General features: G+C 36.5%; 1 long non-coding RNA gene across 5 annotated transcripts in view; it reads left to right on the plus strand.

Annotated features, from left to right (window-relative positions):
• The window catches only part of LOC102902449, a 61600-nt gene extending 49219 nt beyond the window's left edge, over positions 1–12381 (plus strand). For 3 of the 5 annotated variants that reach the window (XR_006600560.1, XR_006600561.1, XR_006600563.1), the window contains one exon: positions 4055–4578. This is a non-coding gene — a long non-coding RNA (uncharacterized LOC102902449). Of the gene's footprint in view, positions 1–4054; positions 4579–4765; positions 5972–7452; positions 7562–8373; positions 10272–11276 lie in introns of those variants that run through there. The other 2 variants (XR_006600562.1, XR_006600564.1) reach the window with 2 other exon arrangements.
• The last annotated feature ends 4631 nt before the right edge of the window (positions 12382–17012 follow it).

Consider the following 17012-nt stretch of genomic DNA (forward strand, 5'->3'; position numbering starts at 1 on the left):
TATTTATTTTTTAAGAGAGAGGCACAACACGAGCGGGGGAGGGGCAGAGAGGGACACCCAGAATCCAAGGCAGACTCCAGGCTCTGAGCTGTCAGCACAGAGCCCCAAGCAGGGCTCAAACTCATGGGCCATGAGATCATAACCTGAGCCGAAGTCAGATGCTTAACCAACTGAGCCACTCAGGAGCCCCTCAGCAGTAAGTTTTTAAAACAAAATAGATGATAGGTGAATTATTTGGGAGTGTGTTTATGAGTGTATGGAAAGTTATATTGAACTATTAAATGACAAAATGCCTTAAATTATTAAAATAAATAATATTTAATTAATATTAATACATATTTAAATTTTTTTTTCAACGTTTATTTATTTTTGGGGCAGAGAGAGACAGAGCATGAACGGGGGAGGGTCAGAGAGAGAGGGAGACACAGAATCGGAAACAGGCTCCAGGCTCTGAGCCATCAGCCCAGAGCCCGACGCCGGGCTCGAACTCACCGACCACGAGATGGTGACCTACGCGGGGCTCGAACTCACGGACCACGAGATGGTGACCTGGCTGAAGTCGGACGCTTAACCGACTGCGCCACCCAGGCGCCCCAATACATATGTAAATAGTTAATTAATAATTATTTAATAAATAAAAATGCCAAAATTAGTCAATGTGAAAATAACTAAATAATTGAGTTATTTAGCATCAAAATACTTTGATGCTAAAATATATGAACAACTGCCTCAAGATATGGACAACTTAAAATATATAAGCCACTATTTACATTTCAAATATAAACAGATTTATTTCACATTTATTGAGTTTCTGTTATATGCCAAATATTGTGCCAGGCTCCAGAATGTCTTCATATTTTTAAAATAAAAAAAAAAACTACTGGGGTGCCTCAGTCAATTGATCATCCAACTCTTGATTTAGGCTCAGGTCATGATCCCAGGGTTGTGGGATCCAGCCCCACATTGGTCTCTGTGCTGAGAGAGTGGAGACTGCTTGGGATTTTCTTTCTCCCTCTCTCTCTGCCCCTTCCCCATTTGCATGCGTGCACTTTTCTCTCTCCTTCTCTCAAAATAAATAAATTTTAAAAACTTTAAAAATTAAAAAAAATTAAAATAAAACAAAATAAAATAAAAAATAACTACCATTTTTTAATTTTTTTTTTTTGTTTACGAACTGTGGAAACACTTGGCATTACTAATTTTCCCCAATTAGAGAATTTTGATTTCTACATCTTTTAAGTGAATATACGGGTGCCTGGGTGGCTCAGTTGGTTGAGCCTCCGACTCTTGATTTTGGCTCAGTTTTTTACCCCAGCATTGTGGGATCAAGCCCTGCTTCAGGCTCCATGCTGACCATGGAGTCTGCTTGAGATTCTCTCTCTCCCTTTCTCTCTCTCTCTCCCTCTACCCCTCTCCCCTACCTGCACTCACTCTCTCTAAAGAAAATGAAATAAAAAATAATAATTAAAAATAAATGAATATAAATTTTTGACAAATATTTTCTGAATGTTAGATAAAATTTGTTGCAGCCTCAAACCACTATTCACTATGTTTATCAGATTCAGAGGCTGAATTTAAAAATATACTTATATTTTCCATCTTTTTTGAGATAATTATTAGTATGCCTTTAAACCTTGGTACTAACCCAAAGATAGCTATTTCAGTCAGTTGCAAAAAAAAAAAAAATTCTATTCAGGTGCAGAAGCCATACCCTCTCAGACAATGGGCCTAACCTACATACTAAATAAAAAATTAATGGGAATATGCAAAGATAAACTTACCTAAGGAACATCGGTAGCTATTTCTGCAATAAATGCCATTTTCAATCACCACTGACTCACTAGAGGCAAAGGGCCCAGAAAGAACATTAATCTAACTCAGTATTTTGGAAATACTCTTAATTAACACATGAACTTTATCACCTCCCCTACATACTTCTTCATCTACGTTCTCTAACTCATAAATAGCATTATTAGCCTTCCACGTTTTCCAAAATGGAAACCTCAAGCTATTCTCAAGTCCTCTCCCTCTCCACAGCCAATCAAATGTGAAATTCTGTCAGTTCAGCTTCTGAAAACTGATGGCATTCATTTCCTTCTCCACTTGTTCCTTAATTCAAATGCCCACCTTCTAACCTGGACTAATGCAGGAGTCACTAAAGCCCTACCTCCCTCTGGTCCGCTCTGCCCTCCAGTCAGTCTTCACTTCACCCAAGTTAAAGACCTGACTTGTCATTCCCTGCATAAAAATCTTGTAAGTTCTAGCCAAAGAATCCAAAGAATTCTAAAGAATCTAAACCATTCTTTTTATGGAATTCATGTTGAGAGACTTATGGCTTCTGTGCCAGTCTTTTCAGAGCTGAGCATGAATAAAAGAAATGACATTGGTATTACTAAATAGTTTTACTACAAAATTCTTAACTAATGTATACTTATTAAATATTTACAATGATTCCAGCTATAGTTTTAAATTCCTTCAAATATGTATGTACATATCATATGTTGTATGTATTATGTATACGCATTACATAGATGTATATGTTTACATTTTACTTTGTTTTGAAAAATTTGGTAAGATGCTTTGAACCTTAGTAGTAGTAATCTAAAGATGGCCATCTTATTAGGTTGCAAAAAATGTGCCCTAAATACCCTGGTTTATAATTCAGCAAAGTGTTTGGAGGAGGCACAGTAGATGATGAATAGTAAAGATGGGGTTATTACTCAAGTCTCATTTGTGACAGTTGACTTCCGTGATATTTATCTTACATTTTTCTTTTTGGCTGTGTGTGTGAGTGTAATACAGTTTATATATTAGCATTTGTCCATCTGTTATTATATTGGCAGCAGGAGATTTTCATTGATTAGTTTCTCTCTATTTGCTTTTTCTTTCTCTAAACCTTCGTGCTGTAATGCAGAAGATTTATTTTCAATGATTTATTAAAATGTAATTCTAAGGTGACTCCTTATCAAGGAAGTAATCTGCAGGCTATCTTTGTTTAAACTTGCAACCTGCTTTGTCAAGGAAAACTGCCTATGAAATTTTCATTATAATAGACAGCTTTTCATAATGAATGAAAAACAGCTATTATGATTGAAAACAAATTGCTCTGAAACATATTCTTTGAAACAATGTGCTGCTTAATTGTATTTTGGAGGAGGGGGGGAGCAAAGGCAATTCTATTTAATTGGTTACATTTTTCAGTTCTATAAATTAATTTGCACTACCCAATATCACTTAATTTTTCCCTAGGAAAGCTTTTGCTTGCCCTAGCAATATTATAACTGCTAATTCAATTACACTGAAATTGTTTAATAGAAAATATAATTGCTTATTCATACAGAATACCCATTAAAGCAGTGCAAAAGCGTGAACCCGAGGGTTACTGCATATTAATACTTTGGGAATAAAGATGGGAATGTTGTGCAGAGAAGGTGCTGGCTGATCTTTAATTGTTCATCACCTGCCTCCAAAATAATATGAATGGACCCAAACTAAATGACCACTCATTACAAGTTTCAATTTAGGAGCTTGGCTGGGGTCAGCAGATTGCTTATGCTGATCGCAATGATTTGAAGTTGTGATTACCATAAGCAATTTAAATTTTATTGATCTCCTCTTCTGAAAGTTGTAATTGAGCATAGATGTTGGACCCAGAGCTCTCCAAACTAAATTGTACTCTGAAGCCCTTGCTGGATTCCTGCAAGAATCAATAAGCAGTCAGTCACATTAACAATGAAATAGGTCCATTAACATACGGTGCTATTGGTGAAACTTTATTTAGGAAGGGTGTTAGTTCACTTCATTGTTTTATCAATGAATCTTGGCTGTACAAGGAAAAGTATTGCTTTAATATGTATAATAAGCTTGTATGAAAATGAAATTATATATTATAAATATATGGAATATGACTAGGTAGGCAGTTGAGTCCTTATATGAGAGTCATTGTGATTCATATCATCATTTTACTGTAAACAGAGGTTTCATATGACTGGAATTGCAGCTTGCCCGCTGCAGTGCTTTGCAGTAATTCGGGATTTTTATTCCTCTTTATTAGATACAAGGTTTCCCTCCATCAAGGTTAAGTACATCTCGAAGTCTCCATGTTCAGTGGTAAGTAGTGGCTTGTTAGGGAAGCTATATGACCTATCCTGCTGAGCTAGAGTGAGAAAGCTGGGAATTCTAACAGAAATCCAAACAGGTCCAGGCAATTTGGGACAGTATTTTATACCCGGAGCACTACTGAGCTTTAGGGACAACTCTGGCTTACATATTGTTATCAAATTATAAAACACTTAAAACTGCAAAAGTCTATTAAAGCTTTATGACAATAGGGCATTATTTGTTTTTCCAAAATTAATCAGTTAACTTCTCTTTCATTTGCTTCCCTCTCAAATTATGAATAGTAAACTCCAGAAGATTCCCCACCTCTTGGAAATTTTAAACCCAAAGAAGCATGGGGATGAGAACACCAACATCTAAGAAACTTCCTACTCATCCCATGAGTTTTGGGGTGTCTGAATTACCTGTTGCATGGGGCTCTCTAATGTGGCATAGTATGGTAAAGGAAAAAGAAAATGAGATCAAAAACGTTTCTGTCTAATTTTTATTACTTGAGGTTAATTCAACAATAGTACGTATGGCCAACTTTTATTTTTTGATTCAACCAAGGTCAGGAATGAAGAGGTGGGAAGGAAATGTCAGGTCAAGGGTCAGATCAAGGTAGAGAATCTTATCTGATTCAGGATGTGCTTCTGGTTTTTGCTAGAATATCTCAAAGAATTCTGGAACTCAGCTTCTCAACTACATCTTTTGCCCTCATGACCTTGATGGTACATGTAAAGCCCAGTGGAAATTTACTTCAAATATGGCCTTGGGTCATGTCTGTCTTTATGGGGAAGGTCTCTATAGTGGCTTTGCTTCAACAATCTCAAACAGCAATGAGGATTGACATGGGCTACGGAAGAGGCATACTTTATGGATCTGAATATCACATTTTTTACCCACTTGTATTATGGAAATAAAAGCTAAATGGATTGGAAATGTTATACAATCCTTCTATGTTTCAGTTTCCTCAGTAGTTTCAGGATGATGATAGAGGACACTTCATATCTAGGGTTGATGTGGAGATTAATTGAGACAGTCCATGTAAGGAATCTAGTACAGTGCTTGCTACAGTGTATTCTCAATAAAGGTTATTTGTTAATAGGAAGACACATGTCTGGGTTGCCTAGGATAGCCGTGGTTTCTTGTAGTGTCCCCTTACAACGGTTTGGATGGAAAACTAAATGTCCACTTGAGCTATCATTATCATTCAATGAAACTGTGAGTGAAAAAGCATGGCATGGACATTTTCTCCTGACAGAATGAGAAATTGAGAGAACTCGAGGAGCCATATGGTCAGTTAGAGAGTTAGAGTTCACGCAGGACAAGATGATATGGGCTGCAAGAACTTAAGTAGGCCTAGACAAAATGAAAAACTACTAAACATTTTCTCTTACCTACTCCCACCTTCCTTGTGAGAGCTCTGCTCCCAACCTTAAGTGGTCTCTGTTCTGCCCAGGCATCTCTTTGGTGTGACTTCCCTCACTGTTTGAGGCTGCCTAAAACTTCCTAGGATGGCATTGGATTCAGGGTAACTTTCTTTGGAGAAATAGCTCATGCTCTGGGTGTTGTTTTTGTTGTTAATCGCCTCCACCCTATTCACTTTTAACCCATTCTTTATACTCCATCTTTGGTAAATGATTTCACATTTAAATTCCGATTAAATTGCAATGGCTTGGGTTTTTTTGTTTGTTTTTCAAATAAGTTGTTTATGGAGTGGGTGATGGAGTGAGTGAATGAACACTCAGAGGGGTTTTTGTGTTTTAACAGATGTCTGGTGATGCCGTACCTGAACTTTAACAAACTATTCTTTTTTTAACGAATTTATTTATTTTATTTATTTTATTTTTTTAACGTTTATTTATTTTTGAGACAGAGAGAGACACAGCATGAACGGGGGAGGGGCAGAGAGAGAGGGAGACACAGAATCGGAAGCAGGCTTCAGGCTCTGAGCCGTCAGCCCAGAGCCCGACGCGGGGCTCAAACTCACGGACCGTGAGATCGTGACCTGAGCCGAAGTCGGACGCTTAACCGACTGAGCCACCCAGGCGCCCCATTAACAAACTATTCTTAACAGGCAACAGTTCTTAAAAGGTAAATTTCTAGGTTCCATAGCAGGCCATTAAAGGAGATAGTATAAAGCAAGAAGCTTTCCAAGCAACTCTTAAATCATATATTTAACCTACTTTCATGGTGGAGAAAATTTAAGAGAAGATGTAGAGGAAGATGCACAATAAATGGATGAAGTGAATGTTACACAAATTAACTAACAGTAAAGCAAAATAGAAGTGATAAAGTAATAGAAAAAAAAAACAAGGAAAATAAAGTGGGGTTGCTTTGGAGACAACCAAAGCTAAGGGGATGATAAGTTATTTCAATGAATCGTCCTGGGTTCAAATACCAGTTTCATGGCTTACTGACTATGTGACTGTGACTTACAAGTTTCATCTGTAAAGTGGGTATAAAAATACTATTTACTTTATAGGTCATGAGAATTATGTAAAATAATCTGTGTAAAGATACTTCTCATGCAGCCTGGCACCTAGTGAATGCTCGATAGTGGTTATCATGAAACACTTAATGCAGTAGAAATGCAAAGTAACATTTCTCGCATCACACTATTCTTCCTACTTTAATCTATTGAATGCCATAAACAAGAAAAGCTTTCATGATTAATATTTTCCTGTGTTTTTTTTTCCTGACTGGTAGCCTCTAGAGAAAAGGTTTTTTTCCCTCTTTGGTAAAATGGGTACTTTCTCTGGTAAATGATTTCTTTTGCCCCAGAGTGATTTGGCTTCAGATCGTAGTATGATTAAAAATTTAAATCCAAGAGTCTATGATAATAATTAAGCAAGGGCTGTGTGTATTTTGCTTCAGGGCAAGTGTCATGCCCACCAACAAGCTACCAGTTGTTGGAATTACAGTGTAGAGTAAGGTTCCTTCCTGAGCCGTGGAGTTTGTATGCCCTGGCTTCCTACTCACAGGCACTCACGGGCATTACCCTGACACATAACTTCAACAGTTTAGAACCTGAACCTAATAGTTACGCATTTCTGCTCAAATGACAGTCAGTCCCGTGTTCCTGAGTCAGTACAAGGCTTTATGTAGTGACTGTGACACCGAGCAGCCTTCCATCTTGGGGCCCCTCTATATCCTACAGCTTTGTAGTCCTCTCGGGTGTAATGTGTTGCAATTCAATAAATTGTTGGATAACCTCTACAAATAAAGAGAAGGGAATTCTCAAAGAGAAAGTCCTTTTGCTTTCCAATCTGCCTGCTCTCTAAGAACCCATGCCTCATTTCCCCCTGTGCACATATTTACCTGACACCAGCAGGGCTGTGTGTTCTACAGACTTGGAACAGCAAACTAGAAGTACCGTACTCTGTACCAAGACTGCCTCTCGGCAGAGAATGGTGTATATGAGCAGCCCGTTTTCCAGATGCATCCTAGATGTGAGACTGTAAGTTTCCTTTATTGACTTCAATGTGGATAGTGGCCAGGTGAAGGGGGGTGGTATGGTGGGTGCTGGGACAGGGAAGAATCGCTCCACAGACCAGTAGGGGCTTGTTCTTAAATAGAATCCCTTTGAACTCAAAACGTTTACGAAACACAAGGTGAAGAATATGAAACCATTTCTCTAATTCACTTTATTCTGAAGGGCATACATCTTATGGGAAAGTGTGACCAACCAGATTCAACTCTGCTCACATCCTGTATTTTAAGGTCTAAATTTAACTAGTTAACATTTAAGTGGATTGGGGCTATTAGTACAGAAAGTGTGATGGGCTATGTTCCCCCAAATTTTACATCTCCCACCCCTTCAGCCTTTTCGCTTTAGGCCTGTCGTTCATATTCTCTGACTTGCATGTTGTTTCTCAGTTAAGACATAACTTATAGGTCTTACTTTCCTTATTCTTTTTTAAGTATTGAAGTTTCTCTGGATGTAAAAATGAACATTTATTTTATGGAAATATCTGTATTTACTTAAAGACTCAATTGCTTGATTATTCAAGAATTATTAATTTGTATAATAAGCTGATTAGTACAGTAATTATATTTAAACACACACACACACACATGCACACACACACACACACACACACCATTTGCATTTTCTGCGCATAGTTATTGGCAAATAGTCACATGGTCATACTGAACCCGGCAGTAGGTAGTGTATTTTTGTGCCCTGGGAAAAGAAGGAATGGATTTGTGAATGGTTTGAGGTTTTTGTACTACTATTCCTCTCACAGAACCCTGAATTTTTTTCAACAGCCGTCTAGGTCAAGCATAATGATTCTGATGAAAAGTGAAGGATTCTACTGTATGTAATTGGACTTTGACAGAACAGTTTTGCATAAAGAGAAGGTTATTATTGAAACTTGGCCATGACAAAGAAACTGGTACAGCTTACTTTTGTCATCTAGTCTTAAATTCATCAACTTTGGTTTAAGAACGGTTTTGATACCACAGTGAAGAAGAAAAGATTGCTAGTTTGAGGTCATTAGACATGAACCGCTTGAACGAAAGAAAAATGAGTCGTCTAAAATGGCTACAGAGGAGGATATTGTTTGTATCAGCATGGAACAGAATGAGCCGCCTCAGAAAACTACAAGAATCCCAATTAGACAAATTTTTCCTCTGGATGGAAACTGGTAACAAAGATAAAGGAGTCCAATAACGAACTCTTTATTTTTCTTTCTCTTGACACACCCCCTCTTTCGTATCAGGCACTAAAAAACATGCCTGCCCTAAAATCTTGAATATTGAGCATTTTGATGTTTCCTCCCTTTTTTCTAAGAATTTAACATTTCCCACAATTTTATAGCACTGATAACTATCACTCCTGTCCCCTGATAATCTCAGTTCCATGCAACTTGTAAAAGGCAGTCTGACCCTGAGACTTCATAGTGGGTGGCAGATGGCTTTCGTGAATGCCTATTTCTGCTATTAAAATAAAATGACAGGAAACACCACAGAGAAGTTTCTTTTATTTGAAAAAAAAATGAGGGTTGTCATATGATGTGAAATACAAATCTAAGGGCTTTGGCAGTCACTAACCTCACGTAGCATGGTTATCACTGGAAGGTAAATGTAACATCCACCTCCAGGTCTCCGTGAAAGATGCATTGTGCGAAAGGCAAGACAGTGCTTTCTGGCCCAGTACTTACACGTGTAGCAATTTATTATATGAAAATGCAGAGTGCAACTCAGACAACTTGTGAGCACTTATTGAAGTTGCCAGGCAAAAATATTTTCCTCCATGCTTCATTAGCATTTTCTGGTTTAGACCAGCTGATCTTTTTGAATTGGGCTGCATGAATCATCACATCCAGTATGTAAATTTCATACGTATATTCAAATATTTTTCCTTTCAAATTGGAACCAGAATTCATATTATAGCCAATATAGTCTGGAAAAAAAAATAAAAAGTCAGGTTGCTGTCCTTTGTTCCCTCCACACATCTAAAAATTCTAAGAGCCTACAAGCTTAATGTGGAGAGCATCAGGGATGTTTTCAATAGTCAAGAGTGTCACTCATTCTACTTTTTCAAAGTTCTTAGTTCCCATTAATAATTTTATATACCATAATCATTCACCTTGAACATTTGCTAATACGTTTAAAATGCCATTCTCTACTTAATTGTTTCCAACAAGCGCTTTTATTGAACATCCACCAGGCAAAAATGTACCATTTCGAGTGTTCTGGAACCTCCTGCTTTCGTTTATTAATAACTCCCAAACAGAATGTCTGCTTTAGACATTAGTTTCCGAAATAGAATCGAATCTTAATTAGTTCAAGAGAAACTCTACTTAAGTAGTCTTAGAGAAAATGCGCTAATTTCCCCTCTAATATATCCTCCTGTTGTTTGACTGTGATGAGAATGGTCTTTTAAAAGAGGCCTCAGGTGTGAAACCAACTGTTCAGGCTCATTGTCAGCTGCTGGTTTCTAGAGTATTAATTCAAAATTAGTGAAAATATAAGACTATGTCTACATTGGCCAACTCTATTGCAAAATTGAGCAATTTTCAGTCAAGGGTGCAGCATCCTCTACAATGCCCTTGAGGAAGATTCAGAAGCTCATTCTATTTCCATCTGCTTCCATCATTAGAGAATGCAGTTGATTGATTCAACCTCACTAACAATAAGAACGGATGCTGTTTAACTAAAAGGTGAGTATAGGCATAACATCTACGTCAGAATTTAGAAAAATAGCAGGCTCTTTGTTAATTTATATACAGATATGGATACACATAAATTTATACATAGATACATATAATTTTTAAAGATAGAAATTATGGGTCTCATGGTATGAAATGCCCTTATTTGTATTGGGCCCTTGTTATTGGGTGAAAAGTGCAAAACAAGAGTGGGCACCCATGAGCCAGCTAATGCCTCTCATTCCGTCTTCCAGCAGGAAATGAACACTGAATACGAATAGCACACATCTTCCACGCCACTCATTTAGCATCCTTCATATGTTCCGTTATCAGCAGCATTATAATTCATATTATTATTGATGGAATTTGGTGTATATTGCTGATTTCCCTAAAAATATCAGACCTTCCTTTTGAGTAAAAATTGGTATATATTTAAAATCCCTTGTGGGCCCTAGTGAAGTGCTGTATACAAAGTAGGCACTCAGGAAAAATATGTTGGAAGATAAATTAATCAAAAGCATTATATTATAAGCTATCTATTAAATGCTTAAGTACAGATTGTTAATTGCCCCCTAATATCTACTCACTTCTTCTTTCCTGTAGGAACACAATGCCTATCCCCATCCTCCAGTTTTAGCAGGGCACACGGCTGTCTTGTTAGGGACTACATTTCTCCATCTGGCTAGCAGATAGATAATATGTTCAATGTCTAGCTCATTTCTTTAACAATGAAACTGGTACCTTCTATCTCTTTCATCTTTTCAGGGGTGGTGGTGAGCCATCTTCACTCATGTGAGATGAGCAACACTTAGGGAATGCTAGAAAATGAAGCAGAAGGAATCTAGATAAAGTAAAGCTTTTTATGTGTTAGAAACTTGTCCCCTATCGCTGCACTGTTACATGTGAAAGAAATAAAGTTCTATTTTCTTTTTGAGTGATTGTATTTTGGAGTATCTTTGTCACTGCACCTTCACTAGCAGCCTCTTTTACATAAATGCATAATGTTCTTTTCCATAGGTGCCATTCTAGAATTTCATGGATTCACCTGTTGTCCCCTAGTAGGTCTATGATAATCTGAGAAAGCAGCTAGACCGGACCCTTGCAAGAGGGTTTGTGTCCTACATGTTGAAGACTGAAGAGGACTCTGTTAAGAATGCCAGCTCCCAAGTAAAATATGGGCAAAACTGGTTGGAGTTGAAGTCTTCCTTGTAAAGAGGTGCTGCACATTTGAGAAGTCAGCACCACACAGATCCTCAGACCAAGCTACCTTCATCGATTATGCAATCCGTAACTCTGCCTCAAATAAAATCAACAGGAATTTCTTTTAGGCTTTATAAATAACTGAAAACAAAGCTTAAACTTAGCCTTGGATGATGAAACTATTTTTTTTCTAAAAGCTTCTTTGTGGCCACACACACACACACACACACACACACACACACATTATAAAAAATGGAAGAAAAAGTTGTTTTATATTTCTGCTTACACAGAAATCATATTATTGTACAGAGTAAAACAGTAAACTTAGCTTTGGGGCTCAATTGAGACTTGTTTAATTGATTGTTCAGAATACAGATATTCAAGAATATTACAGAAAGTTTCATTATAACTTACTAATCAAAATACTATTTTTTGGTCATTTTTGTTTGTTTGTTTTGGCCAAATACAAAATGGCCATTATTCTAGTACAAAAGGAAATGTTTGGGGGAGTTTACTGAACACAAAAAAATCAAGTGATTACTAGAGTTATTTGAGCTTATAGCTGTCCTTCAGTTGAGATTTCCAGAAATATCTGCCATAAATTTTATTCTGCATTTTAGATTAAGAAGGCAGTGTTTATTTCTGATAGGGTCAATGTATTTGCAGAAAAGGAAAGAAAATCTCTATATAACACTTAGGTCAAGTTTGCTATTTTGAGCAATAAATGTCGATGTTATAATAACATAATTTTTCTCCATAATACTAACCTTTTGAGAAAAGAAAAGCCTTCTTGTTGTTAAGCTGATCAGTTCTGTCTGGGTAAACAGGACTTAATCATGTAGCAATTACTTGTTTCAGGAAGACTCTCTGTTATTTGTGTTGTGTTAATCCACATCAAAATAAAATAGCCTTGGATAGGTAACTTTGTGACTTAGACTGACATAGATGATGAGTAAGAGTGTCTAAAAACCTCATTTATGGCTCGATTTTAAAGAGCTAATTGAATCACTATACATTTAAATATAGTCCTTTGAAGATTTTTGGCAATCACTTCTAGAAAAAAATAACTGGTTGCATTTTTTAAAATTACCTGAAAAATAATAGCAAAATTCAATAATGGACTGAAAAAATAATCAATTACTTGAAAGCTACCTATTTTTTTCCAAATTACAATTATATACTAAGATCCTGAGTTTGGGGGATCATTTTAAGTAAAATTTCTACCAACCTCCCTTTATTTGAGAACATTTCTAAACTAAAAACAATTAAGTTTTGAGATCCATTTAATTTTTACTTCTTTTAAGTACCAGCATAAACATCTGCCATCTGGCATAGAAATTAACTCATATGGTGGGAGGAGAGATGAGATTTATTTAAAAGTTCTTTGTCTTTGATACTTTTCCCTACTGCATTTTCCACTAGTATAATTTGAACCTGACTGTATTTAAATAACCATTTATCGCCATAATGGAAGAGCAGACTTAAAAATACATAACTGCTGTCATTCCAGGAGACCGTATTAAGGAAACATAGAATTTGCCATTCTAGATCAGACCATTTGTCTGTCTTGTCTAACACTTGCCTCTGGCGGTGGCCAATATTGAAGACAATGGAGAACAGCAGAATTATGCAACGTGAGCACAAGCCATTTTTTAGGGGAATAATTATTTTCTCAGTTGGTAATCTTAGACTATGGAATATTAGAATTGAAACACCCCCATCTGTTTACATTATTAATATTTTTATCAATCAATAAACTAACCAGTTCTGTTAAAATTATTGTACTGAATTATACTTAATAATCTGTATGGTATTTCTGTATTTCTGTATATGAAATAATCTTATTGCACTAACGCTGGGTATTTTAATGCTATGATTTTTGAGCATGAGGAAAATATGAGGACTTTCAGCTACAAAGCAAAAAAAAAGTGCCATTTAATTTCAGTGAATAGTGCAGAGTCTACATAAAGATGTATTTACTACAAAAGTTCAGCTTTCAGGTCCAGAAATTTAACATTATCTAATTTTATAGAAAAGTTACTATAGATAGTAGCAGAAAAATCTTATTCTGAGTGATTAATGAATTGACCAGAATATAGACCTACATATTTTAATCTTCCTTGACAACTCACTAATGTTGTTGAAGAAAGTGCTATGGAGGCATCTCGATCCATCTCTGAAGTTATAGGCAGATGCAGCAAACAGAGTACTTACCAACTGTAGACCTCAAACACACTCATACACGATCTCTCCAACGCGCCAATCATATCAAACGTCCTGGTGTTCCCCAAACCCATTACTTGCCTTCACCTTACCCTCTGCTAATCCCTTCCTTACCTCTCCCCAAGTGAATATACATGACTTTCCTCTGAGATTATATACATTATGCACATTCTTGCATAAACTTCTATAATCCCTCAAGGAATTATAAATGCATAAAATGTGTGTACTCTGTCAGTCAACTCTTCACTTGGCCAATAAAATATATTTATAAAACAGCTTTTTTTTCTGATCTTCACAATCAGAAAAAAAAAATTGAGGGTCAAAAGTGAATATTTGTTAAATTAGCAGTACTGACCAAACGACAAGTCCCACTAATGATGAGACCACCTGTTTTGAACAAGACCTCCTTAATGTTCAGAAATCAAGAGTTTTAAATAATTTTGGTAAACACCTGCACACCTGGTTACTCGGCTGAGCTGAAAAATGGTGAGTGTTAGTGGCTAAAGATAGTATCAGACATCATTTCCACCCTCCAAAGTGCTGATATATCAGCCACTAATTTAATAAACTCTTTTTCCTGAAATGACAAATTCCTTTGGAGATATTTTTTTTTCAATATTTGTTGTTATCCATATTGAGGGATAATAAAATTGTATATGACCATGGATGATTAAAGATATCTAAATGAATATGCTTAGGTAGTGAATGAGCTTTTAAAGTGCTCCATTAATAGGTAAGTAGTTGAAACAGTTTATTTCCATTGGCTTTGTACTTTACTGACAGTAAAAGAAGAGGCTCAAAAAAAAAAAAAAAACAACCCAAAAACTCCAAAACAAACCAAAACCAAAACAGAAAACCTTTTGCCTTCTTCCAATAAGAGGTGGAATGCTGATATTGAGCCCAGCTCTAAAGACATCTGGAAATCCTTGAATCAGTTCCTTACCTCCTTGCATTTTGTAGGTTAGTCTTTCCATGGAGGCAAAAAGAACTCCTCCAGAGCAAATAATTCTTCCAGCAAAATCAGTCTTTTTACATGGAGTATATCCAGTCAGAAATAAACTTGGCCAAGACTCCATCCATAATTCTACTAGACAATTTTTAAATCTGTTAGCCAGAACTTTGACTTTAGTATAAGGTTTATATATCTCTCCAAGTCAGTGATTCTCAAAGGGAGCAATTTTGTCTCCACATCACTCCTGCCCCAGAACATTTGTCAATGTCTGGAGACATTATTATTGTCCCCACCGTGGGGCTGGTACTGGCATAAAATGGGTAGCAGTCTGGAATGCTGCTAGACATCCTACATCGTAGAGGGCATTACACCCACAATAAAGAATTGTCTGGTCCAAAATGTCAATAGTGCTGAGGTTAAGAAGCCCTGTTCCAAATAAAGGGCGTTAGGAACACAACCAGAGAAAGTTCCAAAGTGTTGGCCCACACATTCGGGAATGAGAATTGCAGGCATAGACTGGGACTTAAGTTAAACATAAACATATACAATTCTCAAAGTAATACAATAGGCTTCTGATACCCATTTTTAGTGCTCCTCTCTAAGGAACCAGGAAGAGCCCTTCTATATATTTCTGGGCAGTTCCTCAGTTTTCTGGTGATGCTGACATGCCTGTCTCCCACGCAATTCACTAGGTCATCTGTGTTTTGTTTGGTCATGTCCTTGTTTCATGCTCTGCATTGCTATTTGCAAACAAGTCTAATCACTGAGAATGCAATGGCCTCAGATTAATTTTAAGCAGCAGCCTTTGTCCTATTATTCCTATGGGAGTTTTGCTGGCTCAGCAGCTCTGTGTCTAAACTGACCACTCTGTGCCATACTGAGACAGAGTGAGAGATTTGTTCTGCAACCTTCCACGGAAAAGATCACTTCCTGAGGAAGTTCCATTTGGAAAGGCACCCTTCATTGACTGTAAATATAAACACTATGACATTCCTGTACAACATCAGTAAAAATCCACTTACTTCTCAACCCCACTTGCTGCAACTACTCAATTTTTTCCCTCTTTAACCATTTCATGCCCAATAGCAAAAAAGACAAAATGTCATAAAGTGACAGAACATGCAAAGGTATCTTTGCAGCTCCAGGAGTAGGGATATTTCTAATTTTAAATTTTTCTAGAGGATAGGGTGCATTAATCAGCTGTCATTTATCCTGTTAATTCTGAACTGATAGAAGTACCTATAAAAAAAAGTTTACAGTTGTTGGAATTCATTCAAACTTGCTGCAGCTCTTGGATATCAGCACCAACACAGACTTTCAAAATTGCTCCAAAGCTGAATACATATCTTCAATAAACTCTCAAATGATTAAGTTTAAAAATGAGTATTGTCTCAGACAACTGGTCTGATTTTCCGTTCTCATTGCTTTTCTCCTTACTGAACATGCACATCATATAACCTCTCTATCCCCTTTCTCTTGCTTTCTATACTCCTCTGCCACTTTTATTGCTCGACCATTCCTGAAGAAATGACAAATGGTTATCTTCAGATCATGTTTGAATGAGAGTAATAATAATAATAATAATGATACAAAAATACAAATTCAGAGAAGATGTGTTTGATTCAGAAGCCTGCATATTTGTGCATGGTGTGAAAGGTGTCCTAAGAAGGTATTAATCTTATTTTCTCCTTTCATTTTACATGAAAGCTGTCATTATTGGGATAAGAATAAAATGAACATAAGTATGATAAATGATAAGCGCACATGGAAGTCAATATACCACTCTGAGAGAGCATTGCTAATCAACCAGTGCAGTAGGCTAATGCACCATGTGAACAAGCACCTCAGAGAGATTCTAAATTTGTAACTCAGGGAAGCTTGGCATTTAACTTGAGCTGCTTTTGGCTTAAGGTGAAACAAAGGGTACAATCATGTTCCATTTGTGGATTACAGTAGCAAATCATGTTTCAGAAGGTGCCTTTGCAAGACAATGTAAAACAGAAGACCAATTCTATATCCCTAACAGGGCCTAGTATATACGTGAGTTGTTCAACGAATGTTAAATATTGTTAATAAAAATGGGTGAGAGGAAGAAAATAAGTGAGAGAGTACCACACCTATTTTTTTTTAATGAACAGTGAAAAGGAAGAGTAAGAGAATCAATTAATTCTCAGTTTGAAAGCTTTGCCTTATAAATTAAAGCTGATGAACATGATTTTTAAAATGCAAGTGCTTGAGTCTCTATGCTATTGGGGAATCTGCCATGTTTTAATACATATTTTTTTTTTGGCCATTGAAATTTTTTTAAATTTTATTTTTTAAATTAATACATCCAAATTATTTAGCATATAGTGAAACAATGATTTCAGAAGTAGATT

This window comes from Felis catus, chromosome B4, assembly GCF_018350175.1.
Source record: "Felis catus isolate Fca126 chromosome B4, F.catus_Fca126_mat1.0, whole genome shotgun sequence".
Lineage (NCBI taxonomy): Eukaryota > Metazoa > Chordata > Mammalia > Carnivora > Felidae > Felis > Felis catus.